The sequence below is a fragment of the Periplaneta americana genome, chromosome 13 (assembly GCF_040183065.1).
Source record: "Periplaneta americana isolate PAMFEO1 chromosome 13, P.americana_PAMFEO1_priV1, whole genome shotgun sequence".
NCBI lineage: Eukaryota > Metazoa > Arthropoda > Insecta > Blattodea > Blattidae > Periplaneta > Periplaneta americana.
In genome coordinates, this window is record NC_091129.1 from 56,779,858 (window position 1) to 56,797,950 (window position 18,093).

Genomic DNA, 18,093 nt, shown 5'->3' on the forward strand with positions numbered 1-18,093 from the left:
TTTAATTCTTTGGCATAACACCACAAGAAATGAGCTGTGGAACACACAATACAAATTCTCCGTGTTTCCCACTCATTACGTTAACCCCGCCATTAACCAGCACAACACAATTAATTTATGTGGCTCAATAATGGCTGAATTTCCGTTAAGCCTATATTCCATTAAGATAGTTTGTACCAAACTTTCAGCGTCATGTTTTGGTGGCAGTGAAGAGAAATTTCCCATAATTTTATTGCTACCCAGCAATTAATTTTTAATTGTTTTCGTAGTTTCTTTCAATTGTGACGAGCCCTATAAATTATATTTGGAAATTTAATCTAAATGTGGAGTAAAATCAGTCAAACCCCGAAATATACCGCGGTTTGTTGAATCTTCTGATTCGGTAAGTCCTCGCATCGCTAATTCAAATGCGGGACAGAATTTCACACAGTTAATTATTTTAGATAGACCATATCTATTTTATAAACATTTTCATCTTGTTTCTGAATGTTAATCCAATACGCAGAATCAAGCTGTGTTAGAATATTTTAATACCTCTAGCATTATCTGTTTGACTTGAAATGAGTTTGGAATTTTAATGCTTTTCTAGTTTTTTTTTTTTAAATCAAATTAACTAAATCCTTCACTCCGGTCTTTGTCCATGTATTTTCTCCTCTGAACAGAATACAAGGATGGGAGAGAAAGCGTTTTCATGAGCGCAGCAAAAAACTAATCGTTCCATTACACATTTCGGTATTAAAATTACTAGTAGGCTACATGATTTCCTCGACTTTTTCCAGAAATTTCAATATTTAAATTTGGTGTAGGACGTTCTAATTTCTTAAGTTAACGTGCAATTTCTCTTTTAATTTCAAAAAGGGTTGGTCGATTAGGTTTTCATTTCATTCATTTTTAATCTATACTAATAATAAATCTGTAGCCGAAATTTTTCTGGTAATTTTCGATTTTCCAAAAATAATTGGCCCTAACATATATAATTAACCACCCTGAAACCGAAAATCACTTTTTTTGAAATTTTTGTTTGTATGTCTGTCTGTATGTTTGTTACCTTTTCACGCGATAATGGCTGGATGGATTTCGATGAACATTGGAATATAAATTAAGTTCGTTGTAACTTAGATTTTAGGCTATATGGCATTCAAAATACATTATTTAAAAGGGGGTTATAAGGGGGCCTGAATTAAATAAATCGAAATATCTCGCTTATTATTGGTTTTTGTGAAAAATGTTACATAACAAAAGTTTCTTTAAAAATAATTTGCGATAAGTTTTATTCCTTGAAAAATTCTGATAGGACTGATATTTAATGAGATAAATGAGTTTTAAAATTAAAATAACTGCCATCTAAGGCCGTGTAATGAATTAAAAAACAAATGGCTTCGTCTATAAGGGGCCTTGGACAGCAACAATCGAAAGCTATGAAAGATAGCCTACAAAGAATGTTTATGTGTTTGTATAGCCTACAGAGAATGTTTCTGTTTGTATGAAGTAATATCGGAAGCTAAATTAACCGATTTGTATAATTAATTATTATTTTACCATTGAGTCATTCCACATCAAATCGCACAACATTATACAAATTTTGACCTTCATATTTCTGATTGCGTTTATATTTTTTTACCAACTCTATGGGTCTCATAAACCAACAAGTGTATTTTTATTTCCTCCTAAGTCCACATGTTTTTAAAATATTACATGTTAAAATTCGTTAAAAATGTCGCACAATGCAACATTTAAAGCGTCATATTTCTCACGATATTGATGTTAAAATTTTTTTGAAACATGCATTTAAAAGCCTAATGTACTGTCTTTTATTAAATATTTACTAACTAATTTTAATATAATTATTTCAAATATTTTTTTATAATTCAATTTTTAAAACATATACATCAATGTGAAATAGCCTTATTAAAAATCTAAAAAAATGCCTACTAGGTGCACTGAAGTATTCTTAATAATTCCAGAAAAAATCAGAATGGGATCTCCAATAGTTTAATGGAAATTTAATTACTTATGACCAGGCTTCGAGACTTTGGACCCGATACAATAAGTTTACTGTGCATGTACTATAGGTTGTTGACTCGCTGCAGGTAGTGAAAGTTAGAGATGTGTTGAGGTAACAACGTTGCTATTTAGAATAGAGTACGGTAGTATGGGGAAACATACATATGTACATTCTGAAAGTAAATATACATTATACAATGACAATGTCAAAAGAATGTGAAAGCATTATTTAATCTCCTGTCTTTTATAAGCATTTGTGTTTAATTATACACAGTGTTAATGATGGAAATAAACATGTAGCAATTTTAATGTCTTCATTTATCCTATTGGTCGTCTTTAGTAAGTGCAGTTACAGTACCGAATTGCAATGTACTACAAGATACATTTTCAGTGTCTCAAACGTAAATCTTTTTCGGTTATCTGCCAAACACAGTTTGTACTGTGAAAAGCTGCGCTCTACGTCTCATGACGTGATAGGAGCAAAACGAAAAAAACCTAACATCATTGCAGTCTCTAAGAGACAGTCCTTTATTCTCGGGTGACTCTATGTCCACTAATTTGCTGTTTATATTACTCAATGTTCCATATGTTCAATCCGTTATGTTTACGTATAATTGATTTCAACTTCTTTTTACACATTCAGCAACCGGTGTACTTGGTGTCTCAATTCTCTGTGTCATTTCCTCAACTAATTTGAAGGCTTCCGACATCTCTTGCTCTGACTTTTCTAACCGTGTAATAGTTTCAGACACAGTTTGAAAATAGGTTTGTATGAAAACCAAATTATTCGTCAGAACCTTCAAATTCAGAGCGTTCTCCTTTGCGTATTTGTTGTCATTCATTCTACAGTACCCCCATCCACTGTACGCTTTACCACTATACTCAGTACGCCGTTATGCTGATTTCCCACTGAACTGCTCTATCGGGTCCGAAGTCTCGAAGCCTGCTTATGACAGAATGTGTAGCGGTCGGCGCAGCAGCAGTGGACGGGAAGCGTTAAAGCGCGCTAAGAGGTTTATCGGCGCTGGATAATTGACTGAACGTTGCAACATTACACCCAGTACGGATCAAGTTTTACTCGAGGAAACACTGCTAATTTACTTATTATGATATCTTCAAATAATTGTACATTATGCTTTTCAAATGTTTCTTTTCATTCACATTTTAAATTTTCATTCGCCTACCTTCTTTCTTGAAAGAAAATTGTTTTACTAAATCTTCAGTTTTTGACAACGGAATGAAAGAATATAATTTTAATGTACCAGTTATTGGTTTTAGATTATGGTATCTGGCCTGCAAATTTTCAGTGTGGTTTTTGTGCTTATTGAATGGACAAAATATAAATGACACGTTAGAAATGTTTTTTGTGACTAATCAGTTTTTTTTGTGTTGTTATAGGATCTTGTATAGGCTAACTCTCGTGGCAAGTCTTTTAACAGCATCTCCAATGCCAACACATGGACCTTTACCATGCGACATTGCAAAGAAGTGTCATTCAGCACTAATTCCATAATCGTCTTCATGTAAGCAATTATTTATTTATTTTTTTTTATTTTTTTTTTTATTTATTTATTTATTTTTTTTTTTGTGAACTTGATCCATTGGAAAAGTAGATGATTTTTTTCATATCGTTGAATTCTTGCTTTAAGAAATTGATTGCTTCGAATTGAAAAAAGTGAAAGGGATCGGTGTCATGTTTCATGGTTTCTGAGATGACATTACTTTTGTAACGAATTTCTGTATCTCCTTTGAAATATACTACGAAAGGATTTATTTATTTATTTATTTGTTTATTTATTTATTTATTTATTTAAATATACAGTATAAAGAATATAATTACAAATAAGAGAAATAGAAATAAAATAATACAATCAATATAAAAAAAAGGAGATGCAGTAGTATTAACAAAATTTGAGACCGGATGAGGAGCGCTCGTGTTCGGTCACAGTTCAGTTATAATATTAATAGGCCTATAAGAGAATATAAAATAAAATAAAGCAGGAAGTAAAATTAAAATTGTACTGTATTGGGGCTTGGCATATGTTCCAATGCACACCTTGTATTGAATCTTGTATTACAAATGAATAATTTTCAGAAAAGTCTGCAATAACTATGTAATTTTCAGGTTGTACTTTCTTTGCATTTCGTCAAAAATAAAATATGGCTGACTTTTGAATGGATGATGATGCATCTTCTACATGAAAAACTTAACATGCTAGGGAGCCTTTTACTTTTGAAACTTTTCACGGGGGTATCGTTTTGTTGTATCTTTCTTTTCTTGATAGGGGATTCTATTGACATCAAACTCTTGTTTAATTCCTCAATATTACTGATTTCTAGCACTGTATCCATAGAACTGCTAGAAGAAATACTGGGATAATCACTTTCTCTGTCCGCACTTTCATTTGATTCATGTTTATTAATATCACAAGAACTACCGGCTTCACATATAATTTCACCTGACCTATGCGGAAATTGATTGATTTTTACGGAACAAATCACATATTTGCACACTCAAAGACTCCTTTAAATTGAGCTTTATCTATAAGTCGCGACTTACGCGTCTTAGTGTACTTTTCTTTTTAAAAGCGTGATTAGGATGGTAAATGGATTTAAACACTTGTTATATATTACGCGATCTTTACCATCACTCATGTTGTATAGAAGTCACGTCACTGCGCGAAATTCAAACCCAAACTGATTATTTTTCTCTCATGCCATCTGTTTACTGCCATAAAGTTTACTGCCTTACCCAGTCTTGCTGTCATCAAACACTTGGCTATATTACAGTATAAACTGTGAAGGGCTTCCCCCTGAGCTGACAATAATAAAATAATTTTAGATAAGATATTTACTGTTCCTTAAGGTATTAATCATTTGATGATTAGTATAGTGACATCAGATGCAACGGGAAATTTCCACGGGCAGCCTTCTAGCCTATGGCTGCAAGCAGTTCATTAGCTGAGCATCGCGAGCGCGTGCATGCCTCCGGAAAATAAATTGTTACAAATGTACGGGTGCCGATCCCATATTTATAAATGCAGTAGTTTACGGATAATACATCAGCGAACAAGTCTATATTTTTTTCAGATTTTTAACTTGGCTATTTAATATAGTAATTTTGCTTTGAAAAAGAAATGATTAAAAAAAATAGGCCAAATTTTAAATTTATTTGTGATAGGCCTAAAGTAATAAAAAGTGTTGTATTTCGTCTTTCAAATGCGCCAAACCGCAAATCTCAATTATACGTAGACACAAAGTTCCACGCGAGTTTATGTAACAGTGCGCGCATAATTTGCGTAACTTCAAATATTCATAACTAAACAAATAATTAATAATTGTGAAAATAAAAAAAATACGGATCTCCTTATTTGATGTCTGGAATTCATGAAAAATTTCGACCATTTCCGAGAAGGTCGTGTTTTATTGCTGTGCGATTTGACGTGGAATGACTCCATTGGAAAGTGTAGTTTCTCTAGATGGACATAATGCTATAATATTATTACAGTAACTTCTGATATAATATAATATAATATTATATTATATTATATAATTTAAGTTATTTGAAGGGTTCACAACCATGGTGGGCCAAGCGCCATTTACTGAATACGTAGAAAACAAGGGTTAAAATTAAGTTATTACCATAATTCAATAGAAACCTATAACAAGTAAAATAAAATATACACATTAAATCTAAATGATGTCAATCTTCATTAAACTATGGTTGCATGTAATAAAAATTAGGAAACATGTTAAAGGAATTATCATTGCACAAAATGAGTGTCTCTGGACCAAAATGATCGCATTTTAATTATTTGGATGCAATTTAAATTAAGTAACACATTAAGGGCCTGTACTACGATCGCCTGTTAAAGCTCCAGATTCGTATACTCCAGTTTCGCAATCTGGAAGTTAAATATTTTGTTCTGTACTACCAGCAGATTTTAACTGCAGGATTGTTATACGGATGATATAGTAACATTTTTATTACGTTGGCAATGAAGTTACTGAAAATGTAGTGAAATTTATTGCGTTGGTATACCTTTCCCCGCGTATTTCATGTTTATGTTCCGTGTTTATATGATACTATTTATTTTGAGGTTTTATTGTAAGCATTATTGTTATTATTTATTATAATACTGAAGCTCCAGCCAAAAAATAACAGAGTGAAGAACAGAAAATTACACATACTGTATGAAGAAACTTTACATGGAAGCAAAAGGTAAGATTTTAAAGGTTATGTTTCTTTTCGAATAGTAATAATTCCTACCATATGATAGTATTTTGGTTTTAATTAGTAGGCCCAAACAGGACGGGTGCGGGTTCCAGCAAAAGTGCGTTTTTCTCCATAATCATTGTTTTATTCATGTGTAACTGCACAAGAAGTGTAGGTGGCAATTATTTTTGTATTGCAATTAATATTAAGTGTGCTTTCAGTTTGTTGTATAGCCTACATTATTAGTGAATAGGGCCTAGAAATAGTGTACTTCACGGCTTCAAATCATGGGTCGAAGGCACAATAACTCGTTTAAAAAAGAAAAGTTCACTGGTACTGATAATAATGTCTTTGGCCTGGGATTTCTAACCAACATTAGTACAGCAAGGTACACTGTTCCTAGCAAATTACCAATATTGCAGTATGTTAGGCCTACGTATTTTACTGTTAATAAATGGGCGGATATTTTGTATTAGGCCCATAATACCATTCGATCACAGATAGGGCCTAACATTATTTTTTAAAAGAACAGCATGAGGTGGAGAGACGTTTCCACAAAAATGCAATAGGCCTAAGTTATCTGTTTGTAATGCACATTCAACACCTCGTAAAATAACACAGAAACAGCAGATATTAAGTTTTTTCCAAAGTTTCTATGTACAGTATAGTCATATGTTTGATATTGTACTGACAATCGTCCATTAAAAGCTTTTGCTTATTTAGGTATAGAAACTCAGATAAGGGGAAAAAGAGAAATACAGTATATTTTCTAATGTTGTAGGTTGCATATGGAATTAACCTAGTTTTACTTCCTTTTTAGTAATATAGAATGAAGCATGGGAAGAATATAGTAACATCAGCACAAATACAAGGACCTGAAAACAGCTGAGAAGCAAATTTGAATTCTTGGAAAAGAACACAAATAAAATTGCTGCTGCAGAGAGACAATGCAGGCTACAAACAATTGGAGCCCCTCCAACTGAAGCAAAACCAAATCCAAACTTAGCCAAGGTAAGTGATTTAATTCTCCTATCAATTGAGTGATTTCTCAGTGATTTTGATTCATATTCAATGCATAAGTTCACTTATATGTTAAATTATACAATTATTAAATAATAAGCAGAGGAAATTGTATAACACAAGTTTGAATTCTTTTTATTTATTTATTTATCCATTCACTCATTTATTTATTTACTTACTTTTGTTACAACCGAAGTAGTAACTAAACCAAGTTCCACTGATACCAGTGCAGCTAATAACACGAATGAGGTTAGTGTGTAAGGAATTAAGAGTCAGAAGAAGAGATGATGAGCTTTAGAGATAAAAAAAAATATTAGATTCTTGAAAATTGTTATACAAATTTAATTTAATGTCGGTATTACATTATAATACTATTATTTCTTTTTTATTTACAGTACCATTCAGGTTCACAGTGCAATTCTTTAGTTTTTGAAGTGAAACTGGACATCCCAACAATATCTCCAGGTAATTTGATTTATACTACAAAACGTTCTTTCACATTCTACGTATGATGCTTACTTTTCCAATCTGAAATAGCTGTAACATGTAAACACATTTTCAGCCAACATGTTGAAAATAAAACTAACACACATACTATATGAAATCTGCAGCAAGCAGTAGATAAATTAGATGCAAAAATTAAAAAAAAAAAAATGTTAAAATATAAATTGTACATAATGATGAAATGGTCACAAGAAATGGATGTCATAAAAAGTAAACATCATTGTATTATAATATTATGTGGGATTTGAGTGGGAATTTGAAATTTATAAATGTAGGCCTAAAATAGAAAGTACACTAAACTGAAGAATTTATTTTGAGATTTCTCCGTAATGGGTTTGTAATCAGATTAGGCCACATTATGTTAAGTTGTATTTCAATTCTACTGTGAGGATTCTCACTTTGAAACTTGTGAATGATTTCTTGTGTACAGAAAAACTGAAAAATATCTCTTCATAAGATAAAACAGAAACTGACTACACTCTATTTACAATAGAACTATTTGCTTGGTTTTTTCTCTCTCTTTTTTATTGCAGCTTTACTTTCTTATTGTTAAAAATGAGTTTGGATTAATAGCACGTTAGAAAATACAATACTGTTACAGCTGCTGACTTTGAAGTGTCCACACCTTTATGATAAAACATCATCTTTCTCCAGAATTAAATATCTTAAGAGTTAATTCCACTCTTAAAATATTACAGAGTTAGCTGGTGCAGCAGATGAAGGTCTTCCACTGTACGGGTGTCTACACATTGTAATGAAAGTAAGTTCTAAGTGAAATTACTGGTTTATTCAGTGTAGGTAGTGTAGGCTAAACCCAGAAAGGTCTGAATATAAGCATATATCCCTCTCTTAAATATTTCAGCTGATAATGGAATAATAGCTGATCGAGTTACACCCCAAGGATGCTTAAAAAAAAAAAAAAAAAAAAAAAAAAAAAAGCAAGCCTCTGAGGAATGCACTAGCCACATCGAAAAATCCTTCTCCATCTGTGAACTGTAAGTTTAATGTTTACTTAATTGTACTTGAGATGTTGGAAATGCATGAACTTCAATACTATTACAGTGATTTCTTTAAAAAATACATTAGTTAAAAGTTGGATGCTAACATTATAACAAAGAATGATTTGAAATAAAAGTAAGTCATGTCCTCATGTTTGGAAAGAGATGGGGTTTGGAATATCAAAAGTAACATTTGGAGTTTTTACATTACTTTTTCCTCCTCTTTAATGGGTGGTCCATCTACAAGGACATCTTCAATTAGTGGCAGAAAGTAAATGCTACAAAAATCACCCATTCTTTATGTTTTAACAAAAAATATGTTTAATTTTGTTGACCAGATTTGTTTGACCTGGATGACTGGGAGATTACTTCTTCTCATCCTTCTAATGGAGTGATAATCTCTTGCAGCTGTTCTTGATCCCTATGGTCTCTGCTTTATCTGCTAGTCTTCAGGATTAGGTTCGAGTCAAGTGATAATTATAAGCTAATCTAAGGTTTCTGGTTGGGTTCGGGTCTGGTTCAGATCAGGCTGGGCCTAAGAATTATGGCCCGTGCAGATCTCTAACAAATGGGGCTTATAGCTGAAGTTGGCTCTGCCACAGTTTTCCAAGTTTTGTGTATTTGCATATGTATTTGTGTTGTGTTTAATTACAGTTACTATGTACTCTTATGTATTAGCCTGCATATTATTAATTTGTAAATACGACATGTACCATAGCATATATAATGAGACAGTGGATGTAATAAATGATTATGCTTATTGTATCTCCTGAAAAATGTCGTGTTTTGTTTACACAAAATAAATAAATAAATTTTAAACTTAATTGCAGCTATAGTCCATCTCTCTTGTTTTAAGTACACATTCACAGAGTACCTGAATATAATTGAAGCGTCAGCTGGAACAACTTTGTAAGTTACAAAATTTTCATTCGGTGTGTTTCCGTGTAATAATGTTGTATGTCATGTTACTTTGCTATACTCCTTGGCTTGCAACTGTCCATCAATGCAGTACGTGAAATTTGTTCACTCAAAAGTTTGCTACCCTCATAAGAACAAAGTTGTACGCATACACATTTTTGCAGCTCCTGTAAATTTTACCAAATGTAACTTATAACGTTGTTTCAGCCGACGCTTCAATTAATGTGCCTCTTGAAAAATGTTGTTTTACCATATTTTGCTTATGTAAAATAAATTTGAATTGCAGATACAGTGCATTAGCCTGTTAAGAGATCACTGTGAGGGATCCAAGCAATAGAATATATTTAAAAAGTAACGATATGAATATGTTTGCATACATGAATCACTAGGCCTAGCGTGAATGAAACAGCTCCCTTGCAAAACATAAATGCCAATTCCAAAACTTTCAGGAAATGAAGAAAAACTGTCACGTCTAAAATTCAATAAACTGTTACAGTTTGTTAAATAATAATATATAGCAAGCATATCTTAAGTCTGATTAGTGAAATATGTTAGGCCTACTCCTACTGGCGAGCGATATATGCAAGGAAGGAGAAGGGAACTTGCCACCCTACCACATTATCTCCTGACAGTTGTCTCATGAGCGATGCCTTATTGGTATTCCAATCTATCTTCGGAGAGTTGATTAAACAACTAGCAGACACAAAATGAAACATTTCTAGGAAAACTTTAATCAAGACCTATAATATGTACACAAAACCTGTATTAAAATACTATTCAGAAGTACTCTTAACAGCATCAAAAAGAGAGACAGAATCCCTCGGAAAAAAAAAAAACAAGCCTTGCACTTAATTACTGGAGCAAATAAAACTACTCCCAATGAAGCATTAAAAGTCATCACTTCAATTAAACCAAGCAGTAAGTGCAGCACTAGCTCGATTGACAACAATTCCTGCTGTAACTTCGTGGACCCCACAAAAATCTCCTACTGTTGTCAATGTTCTCCCAGTGGCATAGACTCTCAATACCAGTAGTAATTGGTCCATTGGAGGTAAGGCATTATTTCTGGAAAAATGAATAAACAATAAATTTGGTTACACCTTTACCGGTAAATCTTTACAATAGCGTTACCAAAAGAAGGCAAGGACTCCCTACAGGATAGCCTGGAAGAGAGAAGTTTGGATGTAGTTTTGACATTTTTTTTTTTTTTTAGACAATTGTAAATATATGCAAATCATACTAACCTAACCTGTCACTAACTCGATCTTACGAAAACTTGTCTTTTCCCTTTAATTAGTAAGGAAACACAGTTAATGAAATGAATGTGCTGCCCTTTCCTGCCGCCTACCCCTTCTATCTCGATAGAGCGATCCCGCCTACCCGTACCTCTCCATCGGACTCCACTTTCACAGCAACTTTCCACCTTTATTTGGGAAATTGGTATCGGCACTCAATTTTTCTTTCGTTTACGGTACAATTGACTTGACTAGAAGCCAAATATGTGAATACATTTGTATCTTAAAGTGGTAACGCAATTGTGAAGAAATGATAGTTTAACATATAAAGGATTTTGATATATTATATACGGTTATTATTTTTTATATAAAAGTATTTTGAAACTTATTGTAGGTTGCCCTATATTATTATATCAATCACCTTAATACCTTGTAAGGGCAACAGAACACCTGCATGAAGCAACATTCTAACCTCACTTCTACTGTACGCCTATTACAGGTTACTGTACTTCAAAATAATTATTATAGTGCTATTATATACAAAATATTAATGTAATACCTACCGAAATAGTGTAGCTTATTATTAACTGTGTACTTACGATCTGTGTCTTGTTTCAGTTGATCATTGATTTCATGTAGTAGGTTTCATTATTCGAAACTGTCTAAAAAAATTCTCGTCATCCCACTCTTCAAAATTATTTGGACGCAGCCTAATTCGTTTTGCTGTTCTGATATAACGAAGCATCTGCTCCAGAACTTATCATCAGAATCAGTATCAAAATTAAATTGATCCTTCGAATCACCAGTTGTACGACGTGCAGCCATCTTGATTTCAACACTGAGTTCCAACCTCCGGATAACGCCTATCTGCCACTCTGGCTTCCGGATTGCTAATCTGGAAGTTTAGCCTCCAGATTGCACATAACCAAAAGTCGTAGTACGCAATTACAACCCAACTTCCGGATAAATATGCCATCTGCCGGATAAGTTTAAACTAGAACTTTATCCGAGAGTCGTAGTACAGTACGATTTATCCTTCTATCAAACACGAATGTTCCCTGGATCAAACTTCCTATTTCAATTATGTAATTACTTTATATTTATTTCTAACGGGTGCAGCGGAGCGCACGGGTACGGTTAGTATAAAATATTTCCTTAGACACACTGACTAATCACATGACACCACCCACAGTAGTATAACACAATAATAATAATAATAATAATAATAATAATAATATTAAACTGCCCCCTATTGAGGGTAGCCCTTACGGACTCAGTATATCCTCAAAAAAATTATTATACATGTATAAACGTAGATATTGAATTTTAAAAAAGGGAAACAAAGAAAAGGGCGTGAAACATTACAATTGCTATTAATGTGGCACCATGTGATTAATTAGAACTGGGCAGGATTTTTTAACACAATTATCACAATGTCATCCCTCAAAGATGTTGGCAGAACAAATTTCCGTCGAAATTCTTCGAAAAAAGCCGGTATAGTCCCTCGAGCACCTATGAGCAAGCCGAATACCTCAACGTGAATTAAGGCATATTTCAGCTTGAAATAGTTGACTGTATGCTCATAGATCGACTTCTTCTCAAGGTGGACCTCGGCTGACTGATGACATCCTACTTCAAAACGTATCGTGGGGTCCACAATGATGCCCTGTTTAGTGGCAGCATTGTACGCTAAAATATCAACTCGTCTTGTTGACCCATTTTCAGCTAGACAGGAGATTTCTTCTTCTACTATCCAGCCCTTAGTTCTTAATGCGGCAGCAATTTTGGATCTTACAAGATGATGTCTAGAGTTCCTCAAGAGCAATCCCTGTTCACAGAATCCCAAGACGTGTGCTAAAGTTTCAATCTCCGGGCAGCCATGTCTGCACCGGTACCGTCGAGAGATCTGCCGGGAACGGAACGAACAGCTGCTAAATTTGCTGTCATTTTCAGGCTAGATATCCATTCACTAGTCGAAACTCCTTTCTTGTTTGCAATCCAACTGTTGGTGGCTGTTACTTCGCTATACATCCCAACACCTTTTCCCCGTCCTGAAAGGGTCTTTCATGATTCATATTCACGACCTCGCAATTCTTCTCGAAAATTTCGAATTGTAGCTTTAGTAGTCTTCGGGAAAAGAAAGGCAGAGGGAATCACACGACGATTTGAGTTCGACATCTAACTGTCTCATCATGTTAACATGAAGATTATCTGCTCTGATTAAATGTTAAATGTTATGGTTTATTTAACGACGCTCCCAACTGCAGAGGTTATATCAGCGTCGCCGGATGTGCCGGAATTTTGTCCCGCAGGAGTTCTTTTACATGCCAGTAAATCTACTGACACGAGCCTGTCGCATTTAAGCACACTTAAATGCCATCGACCTGGCCCGGGATCGAACCCGCAACCGTGGGCATAGAAGGCCAGCGCTATACCAACTTGCTAACCAGGTCGACGCTCTGATTAATGATAGACAGATGTTACAATGTTGAAGAAAAGCTTCCCACGAAGCGCGTATTAATTGAAGTCCTTTTAGCTTTTTACTAGCGTACAGCATGCTATTTGGAATATCATCCGGAAAGAAAAGCATGTCTTTAACAGAGCTTCGAAGGATCTTATCAACATCTTCAAAAAAACTTCGAGATAATTTATGTAAGGGAGCCATTTGCAGGGGATATATAAGCTTGGGCCAGATATATTGATTAACAATATTAAGTTTTTGATCAGGCCGCAACATAGGTGTCGAATGTCGATACTAAAAGTTTAAGATCCTGACGAAGGGAAACTATCAATTCTTCTGAATTAAACTGCAGTTCATCATTAAAAGTTATTCCTAAATATTTTATTGTGTCTTCTGGTCCAATGGCCTTTATATACGAGTCATGGTGAAGAAACAAATCCTTTTCAAGTAGCTTTCCTTTATGAATATTAATTGACGCCGATTTATGGACATTGAGTTGTAGGCCAATATTTTGAAGTAAAGATGTAACCATCATAACGAGCTCTTGTGCTGCGTTCATGGATTTACCAATGACAACTATGTCATCTACAAAGGCTGATATAGTAAGACTGTCTAAATCGGAATTAATTTGGAAACCAAATTGGTCAATGATATGTTTTTCTGTCAGTTCTTTAATAATGAAATCAATGATAAATTAAACTGGAGAGGGGACAATGGAGATCCTTGAAAGACCCCTCTTTTGAGTTCGATACCATCAGACTTTGAGCCTGAAGAATGGATGGTAGTGAAGTTTCCTTTGGTTAAAGTTTTTATTAATTCGCGAAGGCGAGTCGGTAAAGGCTGCGTGTTGAGTGTTTGTTCTAGATGTACAAAACCCACGTTGTCTAAGCCTGAGTCATATCCAACATGACGATATTAAGATCTTTCTTATCTTGTTTAGTTTGTCGTAAACAACCGAATTGTGTATAAATACTGAACTAAAAATCTAATTTGGGCTTTCTTCTTAGTGCTAATAATGATCATATAATTTTTGAAAATCTTTGGCAGATAATATAAAATGCAAAAAAAAAAAAAAAAATCAGAGCGATATAAAGAAAAATAAATCGTCCGGCCTTAATTAAGGATAACCACGAGGATCCGAAAATTAATAACAAATAAATATAATAATGAACTAAATATGAATACTGTTATAAAAATAAAATGTAACAATTAAGCACCGTTAATTATCAATTACAGGCCTAAAATAAAATCTTAGAGGATGACCTTAACATTAAACTTGTATATAAAAGATTTTTTTTGAGTTAGCATATCTTTAATTAAGTAACAACAGTTTGTTTATATTGGTTCTGTGAGGGAAATATTAAATTAAATTTATTAAATTTAATATTAATAGAAATTTGAAACTGTTCATTGCATGTTGCATATTGATGAAATATATAAATTTAGCGATTAAAAATTTAATTATAAAATAATATGTCAGAAATAGTACATTATACAGCAATGCAATTTGGTGTGTTGTATTAACATGGCATTTTCATGTTCTGGTAGAAATTTGAAGATCATCTATACTAATAATAAATCTGTAGCCGAAATTTTTCTGGTAATTTTCGATTTTCCAAAAATAATTGGTCCTAACATATATAATTAACCACCCTGAAACCGAAAATCGCGTTTTTGACATTTTTGTTTGTATGTCTGTCTGTCTGTATGTTTGTATGTTTGTTACCTTTTCACGCGATAATGGATGAACGGATTTCGATGAAAATTGGTATTTATATTAAGTTCGTTGTAACTTAGATTTTATGCTATATTGCATTCAAAATACATTATTTAAAAGGGGTGTTATAAGGGTGCCTGAATTAAATAAATCGAAATATCTCGCTTATTATTGATTTTTGTGAAAAATGTTACATAACAAAAGTTTCTTTAAAAATAATTTGCGATAAGTTTTATTCCTTGAAAAATGTTGATAGGACTGATATTTAATGAGATAAATGAGTTTAAAAATTAAAATATATGCCATCTAAGGCCGTATAATGAAATAAAAAAAAATGACTTCGTCTATAAGGGGCCTTGGACACAACAATCGAAAGCTATGAAAGATAGCCTACAGAGAATGTTTCTGTGTTTGTATGAAGTAATATCGGAAGCAAAATTAACCGATTTGTATAATTAATTATTATTTCACCATTGGAAAGTGTAGTTTCTCTAGATGGACATAATGCTATAATGTTATTACAGTAACTTCTTATATAATGTAATGTAATAGCACAGTCTAATAGATACAGTCACGCAACTCATACGTATAAAATATGCCAACATTTGACAGCTGGCGCGACAGTAGCCCTCTAGCGGCAGGCAAGTTAAAAGTGTGCACACGACTTATGATAACACAACAGAAAACAGGTTTTGCGTAGTTTATTTTATATTTTTATGCTATACAATAAGTGTATATGGTTCTTATTAATTCTACTTTAGAATCCTGGAAGAATTTCACACGCAGCTAATCTACAAGTTTCAGAAGCTGGGAATAAAAGTAATTCTTTCTGCTCCTTACAACTGAATCATGGCTCTGATCATGTATCATGGTTTGAAATAATATAATTGTTCGTGCGTGGTCGGTTAATTCATTCATTCCTAAATATATTTATGAATCATTGGAACTTTGTATTTCCTGTGAGAAGAGTAAAAATTAGTAGCTTCAGAATTGTAGGGCATATCTCGTAGGGTACATCGCGTGGTGAACTCCTCTCCCGATTTCCTGAGAAATTAACGATTTTGCATACCGCAAATTGGGGTAAACTTGAAAATAAAGAAAAGGGGAGGATTTAAACATTAATATGAAGTTCATTATTTTTCCATTTCTTAAGAACCTGTATTTCCTTTATTATTTTGAGTCACAAATAGCGCTGATGTTATGGTTTAAATTTTTATGGCAAGTTTACCGCATTTTACATTACATTTCCAGTTTTCACACATAATGCCTAAGTTTAACTTATCCTACCTATATAATACGTAATTTACATACACTTACTGTTAATATGACGTAGGTGAGAACAAATAAATGAACACACAATTTTGTTAAAAAAATTGTAACTTCAATTAACTCAGAAAATGTAGGCCTAATTTTATTTTCAGAGCAGAAGTGATGTAAGTAAAAAATGGGTAATTAGGGGTTAAAGTAAACATACTGTAAAATACAACGCAAAGTGGCAGTTAATATTGAATGTATTCAAACTATTAATAGTCGGTGAATAGAACGAAGGATATATTAATTGCTACTTTGCGCTGTATTTTACAGAATTCTTACTTTAAACCTCATTACCTGCTTTTGACTTACACCACTTCTGCACTGAACGGCTCAAATAATCACTGGGAATGTAAAATCAACACCAATAACAGTCATGCAAATTATTACAGAAAAGATTGCTTTTTATATTAAATTTAAAAAGGCTCTTTTATTTCTTGAGAACTTAATACGACTGCCACATGAATCTACACCAACACATCAGAAATTTATCGACACAGTCTGGATTTATTCAAGAAGTGAATATTTTGCAAAAGGATTACTATACTCCATGAATTCTTGCAAAATTAATACCATGATACCTACTTGAATGCTATATAACATTCAACTTTTTAAAAATATAAAGAAAAAAACACGAATACAAAAATTATGGAATTACTTGCATTAAAAACTGTAGATATATTATCCAAAATCGGAATGGTTACACATTTACACATATGATCTCTGCAAAAAAAATAATATACTGTAACAGGTATTTACTTTGTTTTTATTTAAACTGTTCTTCCTGACATACAAATAGGTAACCGATAACTAATCAATGTTTTATAGAACACAATACGTAGGCTATCTACAACGTGGATTATTGGTTATGACTGAGTTATGATTTTCTCTTGGTCTTTAGGGAATCTGAAGAACGACAAATTCGGAGATTTAAACTTGTTGTTACTGCAATTTTCGTCATTGCACACATTGCCTTTATTCCGACGCATGATTAAAACGTTATTATAACATCTCGCATCCCTTTAAAGCACGTGCTGGCTGTATCAACCCTATGACCAGTGCCTTGCCTGCCGCTTGGGCGCTAGTGTCGCGAATGTTGGCAAAAAAAAGTGTTGAAGTTGGGCGACTGTATGTATAAGACTGTGGTAATAGTAATAAAATATGATATAATATAATATAATATAATATAATATAATATAATATAATATAATATAATATAATATAATATAATATAATATAATATAATATAATATAATATAATATAATATAATATAATATAATATATGTAATGTACTATTATGTAATATAATTCAAGTTATTTGAAGGGTTCAGAACCATAGTGGGCCAAACGCCATTTACTGAATACGTAGAAAACAAGGGTTAAAATTAAGTTATTACCATAATTCAATGGAAATCTATAACAAGTAAAATAAAGTATACACATTAAATCTAAATGATGTCAATGTTCATTAAACTATGGTTGCATGTAGTGAAAATTAGAAACATGTTAAAGGAATTGTCATTGCACCAATGAGTGGTCTCTGGACCAAAATGATCGCATTTTAATTATTTGGCTGCAATTTAAATTAAGTAACATATTACACGATTTATCCATCTATCAAACACGAATGTTCCCTGGATCAAATGTCCTATTTTAATTATGTAATTACTTTATATTTATTTCTAACGTGTGCAGCGGAGCGCACGGG

The 18,093-nt window shown here is 32.9% G+C and overlaps 2 long non-coding RNA genes across 6 annotated transcripts; one reads left to right on the top strand and one right to left on the bottom strand.

The window, feature by feature from the left end:
* Positions 1-5,588: 5,588 nt before the first annotated feature.
* Positions 5,589-9,531, top strand: LOC138711965 (uncharacterized). Of its 5 annotated transcripts, none has more exons than XR_011335557.1 (6): positions 5,589-6,226; positions 7,049-7,231; positions 7,636-7,705; positions 8,443-8,504; positions 8,607-8,739; positions 9,081-9,531. It is a non-coding gene; the product is annotated as an uncharacterized lncRNA (long non-coding RNA). The 5 variants fall into 5 exon arrangements; XR_011335554.1 differs by having other exon boundaries at positions 5,593-6,226; positions 7,041-7,231; positions 9,081-9,529; XR_011335558.1 differs by lacking the exon at positions 5,589-6,226 and adding an exon at positions 6,252-6,391.
* Positions 7,559-11,907, bottom strand: LOC138711966 (uncharacterized). Its single transcript, XR_011335559.1, has 2 exons — positions 11,459-11,907; positions 7,559-10,725 (listed from the first exon to the last, which is right to left on the bottom strand). It is a non-coding gene; the product is annotated as an uncharacterized lncRNA (long non-coding RNA).
* Positions 11,908-18,093: the final 6,186 nt, after the last annotated feature.